The 20213-nt window shown below is 43.8% G+C and overlaps 1 pseudogene; it reads left to right on the top strand.

The window, feature by feature from the left end:
- Positions 1-7719: 7719 nt before the first annotated feature.
- Positions 7720-9064, top strand: LOC145535679 (elongation factor 1-alpha 1 pseudogene; annotated as a pseudogene).
- Positions 9065-20213: the final 11149 nt, after the last annotated feature.

Consider the following 20213-nt stretch of genomic DNA (forward strand, 5'->3'; position numbering starts at 1 on the left):
GTGAATTTTAATAGCTGGCCTCATAAGTGAGTTAAGATGTGTTCCCTCCTTTTGCTCAATGATATCCTGGATGGCAGGGGCATTTGGGGGAGAATGGATACATGTATATGTATGGCTGAATAGCTTTGCTGTCTGCCTGAAACTAGAATAACACTGTTAATCAGCTATATTTCAATATAAAATAAAATTTATAAAAAAGATGTATTCCCTCCTTTATTTTCTTATAAAGTTTGTGTATGTTTGGTATTAATATTTGCTATGTATTGATTGGATTCACCAGTGAAATTGTGCAAAATATTGAGGACTGCGTAAAAACTGTTTAATAATGAGAGTTCATCGTTTACATCAGATCTTTCAATGGGTTTCTTCTGTGTTCTCCAAATTGTAAAGAAATGCTACTCATTTACAGATTTATAAGTGGCTGATTGTGGCATGTGTTTTTGGCTTGTTAATTTTATCTAGTAAATAATATACATGATCACTCTGAAATATATAAATTGAAAATTCCTTAAACAAATTCTCTGGAGGTCTTTATTCTCTTCCAAATCCTTTACTCTTTCTTGGAAAATGCTATGTTTCAATTTCTATCAAGGGCAGCTGAGGAAGGGAAAAATTATCCTAATGAGAGAAAGAACAACCTGAAGTTGGGGGTGGTGTGCTATGCTGGTGAGGTTCTGTTTAAGGATGTGTGCTTACTCTCTCAATTGTGTCTATTTGCAATCCATGGACTGTAGGCCACCAGAATTTTCTAACCGGGGATTCTCCAGCCAAGAATACTGGAGTGGGTTGCCATGCCCTCCTCCAGGTGATCTTCCCAACCCAGGGATCGAACCCAGGTCTCCCGCATTGCAGGCGGATTCCTTACCAGCTAAGCTACAGGGGAAGCCAACCTAGCATATCTTCGTATCCAAGACAGTCGTTAATAGAAAGAAAATTTTCATAGGCTATGATAAAATACATAGGACCATAGGATGGTTAATTTAATGTGTCAACTTGGTTAGGCCATGGTATCCAAATATTTGTTTGGACAGTATTCTAGATGTTTCTGTGAAGGTATATTTTAGAGAGATTAATGTTTAAATCAGTAGACTTTGAGTAAAGTAGATTACCTCCCACAGTGTGTGCCTCAACCAATCAGTTGAAGACTTCAATAGAAAAAAGACTGACCTTCCTAAGGGAGATGGAATTCTGCTGGAAGACTGGCTTTGAATTTAAATTGTAATTCTTCCTTGGGTCTCCAACCTGCCACTCTACCCTGAAAATTTTGGACTTGCCTGGCCTCATAATCGCATAAGTCAACTCCCTAAAATCAATCTGTCAATCTACATACAGATAGACAGATACTGATATTGATTATATACATAATATCAATATATATTATGTATATATAACAAATATCAATATATATGATATATATATAAATAATATACATTATATATATAATGGAAGTAAGGTCCAATGCTGTAAAGAGCAATATTGCATAGGAACCTGGAATGTTAGGTCCATGAATCAAGGCAAATTGGAAGTGGTCAAACAGGAGATGGCAAGAGTGAACGTCGACATTCTAGGAATCAGCAAACTAAGATGGACTGGTATGGGTGAATTTAACTCAGATGACCATTATATCTACTACTGTGGGCAGGAATCCCTCAGAAGAAATGGAGTAGCCATCATGGTCAACAAAAGAGTCCAAAAGGCAGTACTTGGATGCAATCTCAAAAACGATAGAATGATCTCTGTTCGTTTCCAAGGCAAACCATTCAATATCACAGTAATCCAACTCTATGCCCTGACCAGTAAAGCCAAAGAAGCTGAAGTTGAACTGTTCTATGAAGACCTACAAGACCTTCTAGAACTAACACCAAAAAGATGTCCTTTTCATTATACGAGACTGGAATGCAAAAGTAGGAAGTCAAGAAACACCTGGAGTAACATGCAAATTTGGCTTGGAGTACAGAGTGAAGCAGGGCAAAGGCTAATAGAGTTTTGCCAAGAGAACGCACTGGTCATAGCAAACACCCTCTTCCAATAAACCAAGAGAAGACTCTGCATGTGGACATCACCAGATGGTCAACACCAAAACCAGATTGATTATATTCTTTGCATCCAAAGATGCAGAAGCTCTATACAGTCAGCAAAAACAAGACCTGGAGCTTACTGTGGCTCAGATCATGAACTCCTTATTGTCAAATTCAGACTTAAATTGAAGAAAGTAGGGAAAACCACTAGATCATTCAGGTATGACATAAATCAAATCCCTTACGATTATACAGTGAAAGGGAGAAATAGATTTAAGGGAGTATATCTGGCAGACAGAATGCCTGATGAACTATGGATGGAGGTTCATGGCATTGTACAGGATAAAGGGATCAAGATCATCCCCAAGGAAAAGAAATGCAAAAAAAGCAAAATGGCTATCTGAGGAGGTTTTACAAATAGCTGTGAAAAGAAGAAAAGCAAAAAGCAAAGGAGAAAAGGAAAGATATACACATTTGAATGCAGAGTTCCAAAGAATAGAAAGGAGAGAAAAGAAAGCCTTCCTCAGTGATCAATGCAAAGAAATAGAGGAAAAAAATAGAATGGGAAAGACTAGAGATGTCTTCAAGAAGATTAGAGATACCAAGGGAACATTTCATGCAAAGATGGGCTCGATAAAGGACAGAAATGGTACGGACCTAACAGAAGCAGAAGATATTAAGAAGAGATGGCAAGAATACACAGAAGAACTGTACAAAAAAGATCTTCACGACCCAGATAATCACGATGGTGTGATCACTCACCTAGAGCCAGACATCCTGGAATGTGAAGTCAAGTGGGCCTTAGGAAGCATCACTATGAACAAAGCTATGGAAGTAATGGAATTCCAGTTGAGCTATTTCAAATCCTAAAAGACGATGCTGTGAGAGTGCTGCACTCAATTTGCCAGCAAATTTGGAAAACTCAGCAGTTGCCACAGGACCGGAAAAGGTCAGTTTTCATTCCAATCCCAAAGAAAGGCAATGCCAAAGCATGCTCAAACTGCTGCACATTTGAACTCATCTCACATTCTAGTAAAGTAATGCTCAAGATTCTCCAAGCCAGGCTTCAACAGTATGTGAACTGTGAACTTCCAGATGTTCAAGATGGTTTTAGAAAAGGCAGAGGAACCAGAGATCAAATTGCCAAAATCTGTTGGATCATCGAATAAGCAAGAGAGTTCCAGAAAAACATCTATTTCTGCTTTATTGACTAGGCCAATAGACCATGGCTTTGACTGTGTGGATCACAACAAACTGTGGAAAATTCTGAAAGAGATGGGAATACCAGACACCTGACCTGCCTCTTGAGAAATCTGTATGCAGGTCAGGAAGCAACAGTTAGAACTGGACGTGGAAAAACAGACTGGTTCCAAATCGGGAAAGGAATACATCAAGGCTGTATATTGTCACTCTGCTTATTTAACTTATATGCAGAGTACATCATGTGAAATGCCAGGCTGGATGAAGCACAAGCTGGAATCAAGATTGCCAGGAGAAATATCAATAACCTTAGATATACAGATGACACCACCCTTATGGCAGAAAGCAAAGAAGTAAAGAGCCTCTTGATGAAAGTGAAAGAGGAGAGTTAAAAAGTTGGCTTAAAGCTCAACATTCAGAAAACTAAGATCATAGCTTCTAGTCCCATCACTTCATGGCAAATACATGGGGAAACTGTGGCAGACTTTATTTTTTCAGGCTCCAAAATCACTGCAGAGGATGATTGCAGCCATGAAATTAAACGACGCTTACTCCTTGGAAGAAAAGTTCTTACCAACATAGATAGCATATTAAAGAGCAGAGACATTACTTCACCAACAAAGGTCCATCCAGTCAAGGCTAGGGTTTTTCCAGTAGTCATGTATGGATGTGAGAGTTGGACTATAAAGAAAGCTGAGCACAGAAGAATTGATACTTTTGAACTGTGGTGTTGAAGAAGACTCTTGAGAGTCCCTTGGACTGCAAGGAGATCCAACCAGTCCATCCTAAAGGAGATCAGTCCTGGGTGTTCATTGGAAGGACTGATGTTGAAGCTGAAGCTCCAATACTTTGGCCGCCTGATGAAAAGAACTGAGTCATTTGAAAAGACCCTGATGTTGGGAAAGATTGAAGGCGGGAGGAAAAGGGGGCGACAGAGGATGAAATGGTTGTATGGCATCACCGATTCAATGGACGTGAGTTTGAGTAAACTCTGGGAGTTGGTGATGGACAGGGAGGCCTGGCGTGCTGCTGTCCATGGGGTTGCAAAGAGTTGGACACGACTGAGCAACTGAACTGAACTGAACTGAGCTAATACATTATATATAATATCAATATATACTATGTCGATACAATCAATATCAATATATAAATGGTGATATTATATAATCTATATTTATATCATATATTATATATAATGTAAAAATATATATAATCAAAAACAATATACAATATGCATTCTTATATATTATATATAATGTCAGTACATATTATATATATAATAAGCAACAATATATATTACATATCAATATATTATATATTGACATATATATCAATATATTATATTGTAATATATAATATCAACAAATATGTTGCATATATAATATATAAATGATATACATTACAAATATACTTCATAATATTATAATATTATATATATAATCAATATCACTAACTGTTATATGTATATATATCAGGGCTTCTCAGTTGTTAAAGAATCTGCCTGCACTGCAGGAGACTCAGGTTCGATCCCTGAAGAGGGAAGATCCCCTGGAGAGGGAAATGGCAACACTCCAGTATTCTTGCCTGGGAAATCCCATGGACAGATGAGCCATGGGGTCTCAGAGTTGGACAAGACAAACCACCACCACCACATATATGTCAATCAATTAAATCAATCTATATAGATAGATACATATTTATATCTGCCTATACCTATAATCTATCTATGTCTAATATCTATTTATCTATATTTATATATATAAAGAGAGAGAGAGATTATTGGTTTTATTTCTCTGGAGATCCCTAATACAGATCTCAATTCCTGGTTATCACAAATGAGCTGTTAAATACACTTCTTGGTATTTCATTAATACTAATTGTCCCTCAGCAGCTTTCCCAATGAAAGTAAATGCCATGATAATATGAATTTTTGATGATCAGTTCTCTATATAGGTGACAGATTCTTGGAGCTAGTATCACAAAAACATGTAATATCTTCTGTTTGGTTTGACATGTATATTCTCATTTGGTTGTGATTATAAAAATCAAGTGTTCCTATACTCAATAGCCATTGATCATTCCACAGCAGATGAGTCTGAATTAGGAATATCTATATTTTCTCTCCAAAAAAATCATAGATATGCACAGGAACTCATATATTCCCATTCTTTAAAAAAATTCAAAACTATACCAATGGTCAACAAAAACAGAGTGACAATTCCCCCTATAATTGACGTCCTGGTTATTGCAATCTCTGTTTCTTTTCAAGGTATTGCTGTGTATAATGTCTGGCACATAGCAACCCTTCAGGAAATATCATTGCTTCCAGTCCTGTCTTGCACCTCCCACAAAAGACATAGCTTTTGTCTGAACTAAATATCACAGTTAGCAAAGCAAGAACTTGAAAATATAAGCTCAAGAAACAAAATAAATGTATGCTAACATCATACCTGTCCCTCTGACAGGCACTAAAGTGAAGCCCAATATACCTGGTTTAGATAAATCCACAACTTGATCAGTTTTCTGAATTCCTACCTTATGTCCCAGCTCTCTTCTCAAGGCAGTTACATGACAGTCAGAATAACTATGTAGAACATTATTTCATTTTTTCCCAGATAAAAGGCAGCCAGACCCAGACAGCCTGCCCCTACTCTCTTGTAAAATAAGGATTCATCTGTAGATGTAAGTAGGTACCCAAACTATTTACAGGTTAAGTCAGCAGCAGATCCCCAAATTTTGGTTATATATTACATAAATTTGAAAAGAAAGAGGAAAGCACATCACGTGGTATTGAGTGGAGGAAATAGAGTCCATCTACTCTGATATTATTATTTCAAACCACCAGTTCTATATTGGGTACCTACAATGTTTCAGGCACTGTGTGATCTCTTTTTCCTGCATGACCTCAATTACTCCTCACAACAACACAATCTACTGGGTTTTAGTATCCTTATTCTCCTAATGAGGAAGTTGAGGTTTGTGATGATGTAGCAGTTTGCCCAAATTTATCCAGAGCTGGCGTGCAGCGATTCATGGGGTCGCCAAGAGTTGGACACGAATGAGCGACTGAACTGAACTGAACTGAACTAGAGGCAATGCCTGAGTCAAGAGTTATCTAAGGTATTTTCTGCATGCATGTTTGATGCACTTTTCTCTAAGATGTTTTTTCTGAAGGGCATATGGGTCCCATAGTAACCAAATGAGATCTCTCAGTCCACAGAGACATATGGGGCCTCCATTATCACAATCGGCAAGAAGTGGTGTTGGGTGGAAGTCACACATGTATGCATGACACACTATGGTCAGAGGAAAGATGATGTAATTGGGGACTGGCAATAGACTCTGAGGCTATCTATTCAAGGAAAGAGCTAGTTTTCTTTTTTTCCTTTCTTGACTTTTGATGTTGTCAAGATGCCTGAAACAAAGAGTACTCTTCTCACTTAAAACTTTTTAACAGAAATGGATTCAGTATTTTGTCATTTGAAAGGCAGTTAACTCGTGGATTCTGATATTTCCATCCAGGTAACCTAACTGACCACTTGAAGATTTCTTTAAGATTGTTGTTGTGTTTTAGTCACTAAGTTGTGTCTGGCTCTTTTGCGACTCCATGGACCGTAGCCCGCCAGGCTCCTCTGCCCGTTGTCTCCTGCGTTAGCAGGTGGATTCTTTGCCACTGAGCCACCAAGGAAGGTCTTCTTTAGGATTAGCCATTGGTATCTTTCCAGAGAGGCAGTACAGTGTAGTGTTTGGGTAGGTAGGTAGGTTTAGTCGCTCAGTCGTGACTGACTCTTTGTGACCCCATGGACTGTAGCCTGCCATGCTCCTCTGCCCATTGGATTCTCCAGGCAAGAATACTGAAGTGGGTTGCCATTCCCTTCTCCAGGGGATCTTCCCAACCCAGGGTTCAAACCCAGATCTCCTACATTGCAGGCAGACTCTTTACTGACTGAGTCACCAGGGAAGCTGCATTGTAGTGTTTAGATGCACAAATGCTAGAGCTGAGGTGCCCGTGCTGAAATATCAGGGTCTGCCACTTACTAGCTGTGTAGATCAGCTAGTTACTTATTCCTCCACTCATCTGTTTCTACATCTCCAAAATATGGATACCAATGCTACCAACATCATAGGATTTCTGTGGGGATGAAGTTAATAGATACACATAGCAAAGTTGGCACTCTTGAACATTGGCCTTTTGGAGCATTCAGAAGGGATCAGTGGTGAATCTTTAATTGAGGATAGCCTCAGGTGTCAGCATATATCAGTCCAGCTCAATACAGCAGATACCTTTTGAGGTCTTCTCTGTTTTAGGCATTCTTCTAACCATTTGAGTAGAGCACAAAACCAAACAGACACAAATCCCTGCCCTCATTGAGCTTACATCCTAGTGGAGTGACAGGGAAGCCATAAACAAAAATCATTAAGATTAAAAGATAGCTTTCTTGCAACAATTTTGCCACCGGGGCACAGGTGTTGTGAAAACCACCGCTAAACCTAAGCAAAAATGGGAAAGGAGAAGACCCACATCAACATCATTGTCTATGGGCACGTGGAAAGTCTACCACTACTGGCCATTTGATCTACAAATGTGGTGGGATCGACAAGAGAACCATTGAAAAGTTTGAGAAGGAGGCTGCCGAGATGGGAAAGGGCTCCTTCAAGTATGCCTGGCTCTTGGACAAACTGAAAGCTGAACATGAGTGTGGTATCGCCATTGATATCTCCTTGTGGGAATTCAAGACCAGTAAGGGCTATGTGACCATCCTTGATGCCCCAGGACACAGAGACTTCATCAAAAACATGATTACAGGCACGTCCCAGGCTGACTGTGCTGTTCTGATGATTGCTGCTGGTGGTGGTGAGTTTGAAGCGGGTATCTCCAAGGATGGGCAGATCCACGAGCATGCCCTTCTGGCTTACGCTCTGGGTGTGAAACAACTAATTGTTGGAGCTGACAAAATAGATTCCACTGAGCCACCCTACAGCCAGAAGAGAAATGAGGAAATTGTTGAGGAAGTCAGCACCTACATTAAGAAAATTGGCTACAACCCTGACACAGTAGCATTTGTGCCAATTTCTGACTGGAATGGTGACAAAGATGCTAGAGCCAAGTGCTAACATGCCTTGATTCAAGGGATGGAAAGTCACCAGGAAAGATGGCAATGCCAGTGGAACCACACTGCTTGAAGCTCTGGATTGCATCCTGCCACCAACTCACCTGACAAACTCATGTGTTTGATTCCCCCAGGACATCTACAAAATTGGTGGTACTGATACTGTCACTGTGGATCAAGCGGAGATTGGTGTTCTCAAACCTGGCATGGTGGTCACCTTTGCTCCAGTCAGCATACCAACTGAAGTCTAGTGAAATGCACCATGAAGCACTGAGTAAAGGCCTTCCCAGGGACAATGTGGGCTTTCAGTGTCAAGAACGTGTCTGTCAAAGATGTTCATCATAGCAATGTGGCTGGCGACAGCAAAAATGACCCACTGATGGAAGAAGTTGGCTTCACAGCTCAGGTGATTCTCTTGAACCATCCATCCCAAATCAGTGCTGGATATGCACCTGTGCTGGACTGTCAAACAGCTCACATTGCTTGCAATTTTGCTGAGCTGAACGAGAAGACTGATCGTCATTCTGAAGATGGCCCCAAACTCTTGATGCTGCCAATCATTGACAAGGGTCCTGGCAAGCCCATCTCTTGAGAGCTTCTCTGACTATCCTCTTCTGGGCCATTATGCTGTTCGTGACATGAGACAGGTGATTGCTCATCAAAGCACTGAACAAGAAGGCAGCTGGAGCTTGCAAGGTCACCAAGTCTGCCAAACAAGCTCAGAAGACTGGATGAATATTATCACTAACACCTGCCAACCCAGTCTTAGTGCTGGAAGAATGGTCTCAGAACTGTTTGCCTCAATTGGCCATGTAAGGCTAATGTCAAAGACTGGTTAATTATAATAATGCATCACAAAACCTTCAGAAGGAGAGGTGAATGTTTTGTGGACCATGTGTTTTGTGTGTGGCAGTTTTAAGTAATTAGCTTTTAATCAGTACTTTTCAATAGAAACAATTTGACCAAAAATCTGTCTCTGGTGAAACAAAAGAATTTTATATTTCTGGGTTGGAGCTTCAGGTTTCTTAACCTTGTATAACGAGAACTCATCTGTTCAAGTACATCTTGAAAAGTGTTGGTGTGACAATTCATAGGTTAGGATAGATGAGCAACGAGTTACTATGTTTTATATGAAAGCCAGTTTGTAAGAAGGTAAAATTTTATACCATGAAAGCTCATGTTGCATATAAAATCTTTTATGGTTACGTAAATATTGAGTAAATCAGTTACGTCAAATTTTAGTTTCCCGGTTTTGAGAATGTGCATTCCATATACAATATTCAAGTAATTAATCTCAAATGTGAGGCTTAAACAGAATTGAGCACTGCCCTGCTATTTTTAGGAGCTAAAAAAATAAAAAAGATATTAGATGCAAGTGCTATCGGGAAAAGAAAATATTTAGCTCTCTAGACATAAAAAATGGTACCTTCATAAAGCCCTTCAGGATCCATGCCAGGTTGGTCAGAGAGTGTTATGCTTCAGCTAGAGAGTTTAAGGCGGCAGTATAATGAGACAATGAAGAGAACCATAAATGTGAGAAGTGTACATCTGCTGAGACCTATGCTTTGCATTTTGTAAAGAAAATAACATTTGGATGACTTCTGATCTATTTGTTGATCCATCAGAAAAGATCACTATATCATTTCCAAGATGTCAGTATAAACCTCGAGAAACAGCTCGTCTCTTATTCAAAACTACATGCAGTGGAAAAGCAAATGGATCTAAGTAGGGCTCTTGAAATGAGATGTTCCTGAAAGACTGATGTCAACAAGAGGACAGGACTAGGAAAATATAGGCCATCGCTTCCATATAGAGATATACAGTAAACAACGATATACAGACCAAAGTAGCTCGATAAGTACTCCAAAAACAAAGAGTTACAACAACAAGGTAAACCTCCTCAAAAAAGATTCCACTAAAGATGATAGGAAACTCCGTGGCATTTTGTCTTACACTTGTGTAACCACCTTCCCAACAGAGTGAACCATGATCAGGAGGTAGCCTCCTAAATTCTCACTAAAAGGTAACAAGGCATATGAAGATACAGGGATACCTGGCCCATTCAAGGGAATAACAAAAATATCCAGTAACTCACCATGAAAAATACATGCATAAGTCTTACTTGACAAAGAATTTAAAGCAATCATCTTAAATGCTGGATGAGCTAAAGAGGAAACACATATAGTAGGTTAAAATAAATCAGGGCACTAGAACTCCTAGTGCTGCTTGCCAAGTTATGCCCCTGTCTGTCCACTGGATCAGTTGGCAAGTGGCAGCATCACAGCCAGGGAGTCCCCTTTCAAAAACTCTCCTGAAATGAAAGAAGGAGAGAGGAAGCCTCAGCACCTTGCCCCTTGGGCCTGGGATCTGTCATGTGTGGTGGCATAGATGCCCATCTCTGTATCCCTTGTGGCCTCACACCACTTCCCCTACCTATATTTGGCCAGACCAGATTCATTTCAGGAAAACCTTTGGCACCTCCAGGAAGACTTCTCTCAGCCCAGACATGGAAAACATGCAACTCCTGTTGGGCGGGAGGCTTTGGACTCCCTGCTGGAAGAAATAAAAGGATACTGCTCACCATTGTCCTAGATCAGAGATACATGTGTGTGTGCTCAGTCGCTAAGTCGTGTCTGACTCTTTGTGACCCAACGGACTGTAGCCTGAGTGTTCCAGAACCAATAAGGCACACTTCCTGCCCCAGAGGTGAGAGTCTGGGTGGGACAGTCATGCAAATTAACTTACCAGAAGTGGCAGTTCAGTTATGCAAAATGCTGTGATGGAGAAAAGTCCCTGGCATGTTTGTGTGCACAGCAGAGAGGGGACAGGTGACCAAGGGCTGGGGTGATCTGGGAGCAAGAAAGGGTTCCTTACGGAGGTAGGAATATCAAAGACTAGAAGGACAAGTGGAAGATCAAGTAGGGAAAGACTGGTTTCAGAGGAGAGCTGTAGGTGCAAAGGCCTTGAGACAGGGCAGGATTGAAAGTGTGTGTGTATGTGTGTGTGTGTGTGTGTGTGTGTGTGTGTGTGTGTGTGTGAATGGGGAGGGTGACTGAAGGCAAATTTGAGACATACTGTAGAGAGAGATGAGGCTGTAGGAGAAAAGCAGAGTTCAGATGTTCAGGTGGAAGGTCTGGGGGATGAGAGACAAAATCCTGGATGAAAAAGGGCTCTTACCAAATCATCTCATTTGGGGTATGGGGGATCCAGAAAGAAGTCTCCACTCCACTGGTCTGGCATGTGTCTTGGGCTGCTGTCCTGTACACATGTCTATTCTGTATAAATGGGGCCCTCTAAATGCACCATCTTTCGGGAATAATGGGAATGTCAAGGTGATTCCCACCTCAGCTGTTCCGCAGAAGCCAGTGACCAGGGACTTTCCTCTGTGGCCTGAGGGAGCCAGAGACCAGAGCATAATGAGAGTGTTGATATGAGTTTATCCAGAGTACAGCAAGGGAAACATAAGGACGTTTTGCATGTTTAGTAGACATGGCATCAGGGAAAAGAGGCAGAATTGCAAAGACAGGACCTTGAAAACGGGCAACTGAGAAAAAAGGAATGGAATGAGGGAGGGAGGGAGAAATGAGACTATTTGTCCCTTTGTATAAGGGATATTGCTTCAGAATTGCATCCAACTGGGCCTGCCTCCCTCACTTGAGAATTTTTATAAAAGTATCTGTTCAGATAAGCCTCCCTTCCTGAAGAACAAATGCTTTTGTACTACTCGATAGGGAAAAACTTTTCCCTGGATTGGTTTTTTGAGTCCTGGACCCTCCAGGATCACTGAGGAGCTTCTGCGAGGTGGGTGCAGGGTCCCAAATCAACTATGTTAATACTCACGGCTGCCATTCACTGAGGGCCTAGTATGTATCAGACATCCTGTCGTGCGAGTTACAAATAAACTGGAAGTTATCTTTCCAACAGTCTTGTAAATTGAGTATCACTTAAGTGTTGCTGCTGCTGCTAAGTCACTTCAGTCGTGTCCGACTCTGTGCGACCCCACAGACGGCAGCCCACCAGGCTCCCCCGTCCCTGGGATTCTCCAGGCAAGAACACTGGAGTGGGTTGTCATTTCCTTCTCCAATGCATGAAAGTGAAAAGTGAAAGTGAAGTCGCTCAGTCGTGTCCGACCCTTAGCGAACCCATGGACTGCAGCCTACCAGGCTCCTCTGTCCATAGAATTTTCCAGGCAAGAGTACTGGAGTGGGTTGCCATTTCCTTCTCTGCACACTTAAGTGTTACAGAAGAGCAAAACTGAGCCAGAGACTTCAAGCGATTTGCCCAAGGTGACACAGATGTCTAGTGCCAAAGCGGGACAAGTCCCCAAGGTGTGGGCACATCCTTCACCACCCTGGCCCCTGAGAAGCTCTCCCAGGCTGGGTAAGGCCTCTTACCAGCTGCCCCCAGCCCCTAGAGGTTCCTGCTCTCTTCATTATTACTGACTACTGCATAACAAGTTACCCCCAAACGTGGTGGCCTAAAATGATACTGTTATTTTCTCCAGCGTTTGTGCAGCAGGGACCTAGGTATGATTTAACCAGGTCCTCCTTTTTCCATCTCTCACAAGGCCATGATCAAGGTGTTAGTTCAACTGTGGTCTCATCTGAGGGTGTGGCTGGGGGAGGGTTGACTTCCAAGCTCACTCATGTGGCTATTGGTAGGATCCAGGTCCTTGTGCCTTGTTGGACTGGGGGCCTCAGCTCCTCTCTGGTCTGTCATTGGCCAGAGACTATCATCAGATCCTTGCTACGTGGACTTCTTCATCAGAGCAAGAATGCAAAATGCAAACTGAACCAGAGAGAGAGAGAGAGGGAGAGGGAGAGAGAGAGGGAGAGGGAGAGAGAGAGGGAGGGAGAATGAGTGTCAGCAAGACAGAAGTCACAGTCTTGATATAATCTAACCTCAGAAATGACATGTCATCACTTTTGCCAAATTCTGTTGATTAGAAGCAAGTTACTAAGTCCAGTCCACACTCAAAGGGAAGGCTTATACAGGGCAGGAGTGCCAGGATGCAAGGGTCTGCAAAGCCATTTTAGAAGGCTGTCTACCACACTTGCTCTCTGTATGCACCTCAGTAGAGTGAGCCCCTGCAGGTATCGGCTTTGATGGGGAAAATGGTTGATGGGTCACCTTGGAGAGTGCTGTGTGGTCTGGTGATCCTAGCCGGCTTCCAGTAGACCCATTGGATGAGTCTCACCAGGACTCAGATCTGCATAGTCTTGCCTTCCTCCCCATCTCCATCAGTCATACCTGGTCACTGAGCCCAGAGGGTGTGGATAGCAGCTGACAAGGGACCAGCCCTCTGTGTGAATGGAACACTCCTATCACTTGAGCAAGGCTGGGACTCAGGGTGGTGCTCTTGGCCTCTCTTGGTAAAACAAATGAAGAGCTCAGCTCTACCACTGAGACAGGGCCCACTTCAAGAGAAGAAATTTATAGATGGGAGAGGGCTGAGTCCTGGGTTATCTGTAAAAGCTGCTGAGATGGCCTTGTTTTTGCCCTCTGAGTTGGGATTCAGGGTTGTAGAATCCTCCACGTTCACCAGGAGGCATCAGGGGACCATTTCCAAGGCGATATGGAGCCACCCATAGAGGAGGCGGAATGGCTGTGAAGCTGCATAAAGACATAGGGCTATTCAAACGCCCAGGAGGGGGACCTACTTCAGGGAGGACATGAGTGAGTATGAGTCAGGGATGTGTGTTCAAGATATCTAATTCAAAACTAGAGCGAGTTCTAAAGCACATATGGCAAAATGTTATTAATTAGGGGTGGTAGCTGTTGTACTAGTCTCTCTGTTCTTCTGCAGGTTTGAAATATTATAATAGAAAATACTCCAAAAAGTGGAAAACAGCTGAGGAGAAACTCTCAGAGACCCTGCATCCCACATTTCCTTGATGTGGCTCAGAGCCAAGCACAGCAAGTCGAAGGGGCCTGGAGGACTTGGGAGTTTCCAAGGAAACAAATGGTTCTCTTAGGCCATGGGAGTATGGAAGCCTTAGGGCTGGACTTCCCTAGCAGAGACTAAGCCAGGAGCAGAACAGTCCCAGAAGAGCCCAGGCTCTTCTCAGTTCTGGGAAGCACTCACCAAACACAGCTCTTCCCCTACTGCTGTTTTCCTGAAATGCGTACTGAGAGCAGTTTATAAAAGGACATGGCGTCATACTCTGTGATCAACAACCTGAGGTTATAGACGAGATCATGTGCTGGAGGGATTCTTTCTAAGGGTGAGGTGGGGGTCGTTAGGATCAGCGGCTCTAATGCCTCTAAAAGCCTTGAGTTCTGTGACAGCTTCTATCCTTTTTTCCCAGCCACCCTGTCCATTTACTCATGATCTTTGAGGTCCCACCACTCCCCCACCCCCACCCCAATGGCGATCACTCAGTCGCACCCAACAGCCACCCTTTTTGAAATGTTTGAAACTAGTAGAACGATTACTGTCCATCAAACACAGTCCTATCCCGACAGTGACTGAGAAATAAGCGGTTCTGCTCTAGGTACAGGAGTGCTGACTCTTATGGCCAAGTAATGGGCTATCTCCCTCCTCCAATATGTCCCCCCATCCCCCCACCAACAGAGGCAAGCCATAACCACAGGAGATGGATATTGATGTGGAAAGATACAATAAATATCATGGAGCCAAAAGAATCAAGAGTGCCGCATTCATTTTAAGCCCAGTGACAGAGAAACTGGGAAAATGGGGCAAGTGGTAGCTTGATCACCATTCATGGGTCTGTGTCTCTGTGTCCTGAGGTCTCGGCTTCCCAGTGTCTGATATCCTCCCCTACAAAGGAAAGCAGAGTGACAGCTGAACCCTTGGGAACCCCGGGGGAAGTCAGGCCTGGCCTGGGGGCTCTCTGGGCCAAGCAGGAAGGGGAAGCATGTTGGCTTGGTTGTGAGCAGTGAGAGAGGCAGAGGCTGGCTCTGAGCCTCTCACCTGAAGGACTTGGTGAAACAGGCCAGGGCTCTCTGAAACTGGCTCCTCTAGCAGGCTCCCTAGGTAAACTTGTGCCTAGGCTTGGATGGATTCTCCATGGTGCTGACAAAACACACGAAGGGCTCAGTGCCTTTAGCTGAGCCAGTCCTGTTCTAGAAAAGAGAGAAAAAACATCCTGGCCAGCACTAACATTCATTTCAGCAAGCGTTTGTTGAGGGTCTACTGCGTGCACACCAGGGTCACTTCTAGGCACTGGGGATACAACACTGAACTCTAGAGACCTAGATCCCAGTCTTCCTGGAGCTGATGATCTGGGGTGCTGGAGAAAACTCACAGTCACCAGGTTGGATGCCAGTGAAGTCCACATTTTCTGTGACGTGCAGTGGGCATGTCGTGTCTGAAAGGGCTTATTGTCAGAGGCCAACAGAGCTCTTCATCATTTTGCTGGGTGGAAAGAGGCTAAGGGCCTGTCCCCTCCTTGAAATCCCATCCCTGCCTCCCTGGCCTGGATTTCCACTACCCCACTCTGGAGAGAAGTACACTGTGTTCAAGCAGTTGAAACATTGCCTGGCACTCCTTCCAGTACTGAGATGCCTCATTGACTAATATCGTTGTTTCCCTTTCTTCTCCCTCACTCTCCCTTAAACCCACTCTAATCAGGCTTCCAGCCCCACCATTCCACTTTAACACAGATGCTTACATGACTAATTGAGAGTGATGGCTCCCATTGTTTTCATTACTCTATATATGAATATATAAGCCTGAAGACTTATAGAAAGACTAACTTGCACATTGTTTATTTTATTCAAACCCAGGCAATTGTCGATTGTGCTTCTCTTCACCAGACCCATCCTCATATCGAGAATCTCAGTTTGTAAACGAGAAGGCACTGCCAAATCCCTGAAACTGCCCTTGAATTTGCAGGGAGTAGAGCCACAGCTTTGCTGGGGATGCAAAATCAAACTGCAGATTTCTCTTCCTTGAGGTAGTGGAAGGCAAGGTAGGGCAGCTGAGGGAAGCACGGATCTAGAAACTGGTGTTTCTCAGAGACCTGAAGAACTTTGGCCGTAGTTCTTGGAAGGCAGGCTGCTTGCTCAGGTAAGGCTCCGGATCAGCCCTTGGGACCCTCCCAAGGTCCAGACCTTGAGGATGCCCAAGGGTGTGTCCAGGGCTTGAACTAGGTTTTGTAGAGCACTGCGATGGGTCTTACGGCCGTGACACATGAGCCCCTAGGGCTCTGGTCCAGGAAGCATCAGTTGTCCTCTGTTCTCGTCTGTGGCAGGAGGAAGAAGGAAAATGTGGAGATGCATAGTAGGCCCAAGAGATTACGGTTGATCAATCCCTGCTAAAGGGCTCTTCAAACAATCTGCACCAATTCACACACCCAACATCAGTGTATGTTACACTTTTGATATCATTAATTTTTATCAGTTTGCAGTTTGATTAGTGTAACTGCATTGTCATTTTGTTTCCGTTATTTCTTGTGGTGTTGAGCTCCTATTTCTTTTACATTGACGTTTGTATTTCTGTAAACAACTTGTTCAGGTTCTCTGCTAACTTTCCTATTGTTATTTTGTTTGTGGGTATGAGTTTCTTGAGTTGTTTCATCAGAGCTCTCTGTATAATGTAACTATGGTTCTTTAGTGTGTTATAACTGAAGAATGTGTTTACTCCCAGCCTCTCACTTCTCTTTTCATTTTGCTTCTTGTGTCTTCTCACATGCCTTTTCATTTGGGGTATACATACTGGCTGCTTTATTTAGTCCTCACCACAGCCATGCAAGGTTGGTAAGACTCACCCTAACTGTCAATAAATGAAAACAAGTCCTTGAGAAGGTGCAGTGATTCGCTCCCTGATGCCGACCTGAGATCCTCACTTACGTGTGTGCAAGAATCAAAAGCTGTGTAATGAGTTGGGCCCATGACAGATTGTCAGCGAACACTGAAGCCCCTTCACATCTGCCTCCTCCCAGGCATAGGAGGAATAAAGCACAGAGCAAAACTAGAGCCTTTTACCCATAGAGGGGCAAGCCCACTTTAACCTCCGAGACAAGGTATCTCAGGAGAATGGGACATGATAACAGGCCCGCTGAACAGAAGGAGATATGGGGGCCAGGACCAGACCCATCTTTGACTGTGACTTTGTCTAAGTAACTGATTCTCTCCTGGTCACTTCTCTAAAACCAAAACGATAGTTCTGGCCCTCATTTCACAGAGTTGGGTTGGGCGGAGATCTTTGACCTCAGCTGGGTTAAAAGGGAAGGAGATGTGTTGTATCTCCAGCAATCGTTTCGACAGCCCATAGCTCTCCTCATTGCAAGCTCTCAGCTATTGTGTGTATTCATGATTTTCATGCAGATGGCTGCTGGGACAGGTTGGGGGCGGGGAATGGGGGTACAAATGAGATCCAAAGCCTGCCCAAAGTGCCGTCTGACCTCAAAGAAACTGCTCTGTTGGCTCTGGGCCTGGTTCAACACCTGCTGCTCTGTGGAAAGGGCATCCCACTTAATCCTCACAGCCTCTCTGTGAGACAGAAGCTGTTGTTCCAGTAAGTCCCTGGACTCATCCTTCCCCCCCACCCCAAAGTCCCTCGCAACCCTTCAGGAATGCTGTGGATACCCACGAGGTAAATCCAACAGCACTGGGAGATACACAAAGCACTGAGAGTGGTACAAGTCCAACCCAGTTCAGTCAATGGCAGAAGAAACAGAGCTGCTTTTAGTCCATTGCGATGGATGGTAACTGTTACAACTCTTCATCATTAAACGCCCACTGGTGATCATACGCCTGGTAGTGTTACCGCTGGGTTTGAACCCCACCTTCACACCATACACCAAAATATAACACACTTATTATGTGCATTATCATGTATGTAGAAAAACAAAGAAGTGAAACAGCATATGTATCCACTCCCAAGTGGCATGGAATTTTGGTGATTTCCTCTGTCATTGCAAGCATATTTAAGGTAGCTTTCCGCCATCCCATCAGCTCTGTGAATTTCAGTAAGAGTCTAAGTCTAGACCTGATGTCTTCAGCCTCTCACTGTGATCCCTAGCTTTGGTGAATGGCAACCCCAGGCCACAGGTCACTCAAGCTGGAGACCTGGGTATCAGCCTTGGCCCCTCTTTGTCCCTCCACTCTGGTCCACCTAAGACTATCTGTCCTGTGTAAAACATATCTCAAATGATGTCACTTCCCTCCACTCCCTTGTCCACTACTTTCAGCACACATTTAAAAACCAACAAGTGAGCAGGGGCAATTCCTCTGTCTGCCTGTCTTTTGTCTGTGGTTGAGACCAGGAGTGTCTGAGGATGGGCGGTGAAGAACAAAATCGACTGGCAGGGTTGTGGATATAAGTAAATCCCACCTTGGCCCCCACTGGCAGGATGTCAGTACATTTCCTCACACCGGAGTCACAGAAAAAGAGTCCCTCTTTATGCTTGACACAGGGAGGATGGGCCAGCCTTTTGTGGTTGTGGTCCTCCAGAGTGTGCTCTCAGGGAAGTGGGAGGGGGCTTCAGGATGGAGGGGACACATGTAAACCTGTGGCCAATTCATGTTGATGTACGGCAAAAAACCATCACAATATTGTGAAGTAATTATCCCCCAATTAAAATAAATTAATTAGTTTAAAAAAGAAAAAGAGTGTGCTCTCCATTGAATCATTGAACTCCCTGCCTTGGGAAACTGAGGACCGCACACTGGGGGGATCTCAGTGAGATGCAGCTTTCCCCATACTGTAAGAAATCGGAAGATTAATATGATTTGATGGGGACCTCAAGGAGGTCCACCCTCTTATTATTCTGTGCTTGAAGGGCCCACCATTAGGCTCCAAATTTTGCATGAGATCTGTGGTTTTCGGAGCACTCTGAGGTGTGCCCCAGAGATCTGTGGAACTGCCTCAGGGAGCAACAGGTAAAGGGTACAGCAGATGTTGTTTCTTTTTCCATTGGATTACCACCATCATTCTATTAACATAAATAATCCCCCAGTGTGGTATGGTGTGGTATGGTAGGAGATTGGACCTTGAGTAGTGGCAACTGTCTCCAGGTGATCCAGTCACCCAGGAATGCTGACCCTCTAGTGTTTTAGCTTTGTTGGGTGTAGGACTTCAAGTACAGAATCGCAGTCCCTAAGAGGATGAACCATGATACAGAGCAGACTGGCAACCCAGGGCTCCTAGCTGGGGACAGTGGCACCTAGACTGCATTGCTGTAACGGAAGGGCCCTTGCCCCAGATCAGCCAGGGACCGAATTCTGACTCTGCCCCTTGCTGGTGATGTGATCTCAGAATGGAGTTCACACAACTCCCCCTGTTTTGGAAGACCGGAGAATAAACTGAATACCTAGGAAGCCCCTGTAACGCAGCAGGCTGTGTAATGTTTGGCAGAGCTGAAGAAAAATGTTGCCCCCTTCCTAAGGTTGCCCAGGATTCACGGGGATATAGCACCAGAGGGAGAGAGGGTGGATGGGGTAGAAAAAAGAAGAAAAAGAAAAAACTCAAACAAACCATGCTTAATCTCGTGCTCACTCACAGGCTCCAATGGTCATCTGTTCACCATAAGAGCCAGGAGATCCTGCTGACCCCACACTGTCTCTTGAGGAACTGTCCTCTTTCTTCACCTAACTGAGCTATCCCTAGGCGTCAGGGATTGTGTCATGATGCATTTGGGGGTCAGGGGGATGAATGCAAAGGAGGAGAGCTCGGAACTTGAGCTCAGTCATGTTTCAGAAACAAAGATGGAAAACTGATGACCCACACCTCTCCCTAATGCTGACCTGTCTGTCCACTTCCTCCACGCAGTTGTCCTGTGTGTTCTGATGGTTCACCTGACTGTTCAAGGGGTAACAGGGCCCCTCTTGAGATGCACAAGTTCACTCATTCCTAGTCATGGCTGACAGGAGGAAGAGTTGTATTTGATGCTTTCCAGTTGATTCCGAGCCCTCCACA

This window comes from Giraffa tippelskirchi, chromosome X (assembly GCF_054371585.1).
Source record: "Giraffa tippelskirchi isolate mGirTip1 chromosome X, T2T-mGirTip1v1.2.pri, whole genome shotgun sequence".
NCBI lineage: Eukaryota > Metazoa > Chordata > Mammalia > Artiodactyla > Giraffidae > Giraffa > Giraffa tippelskirchi.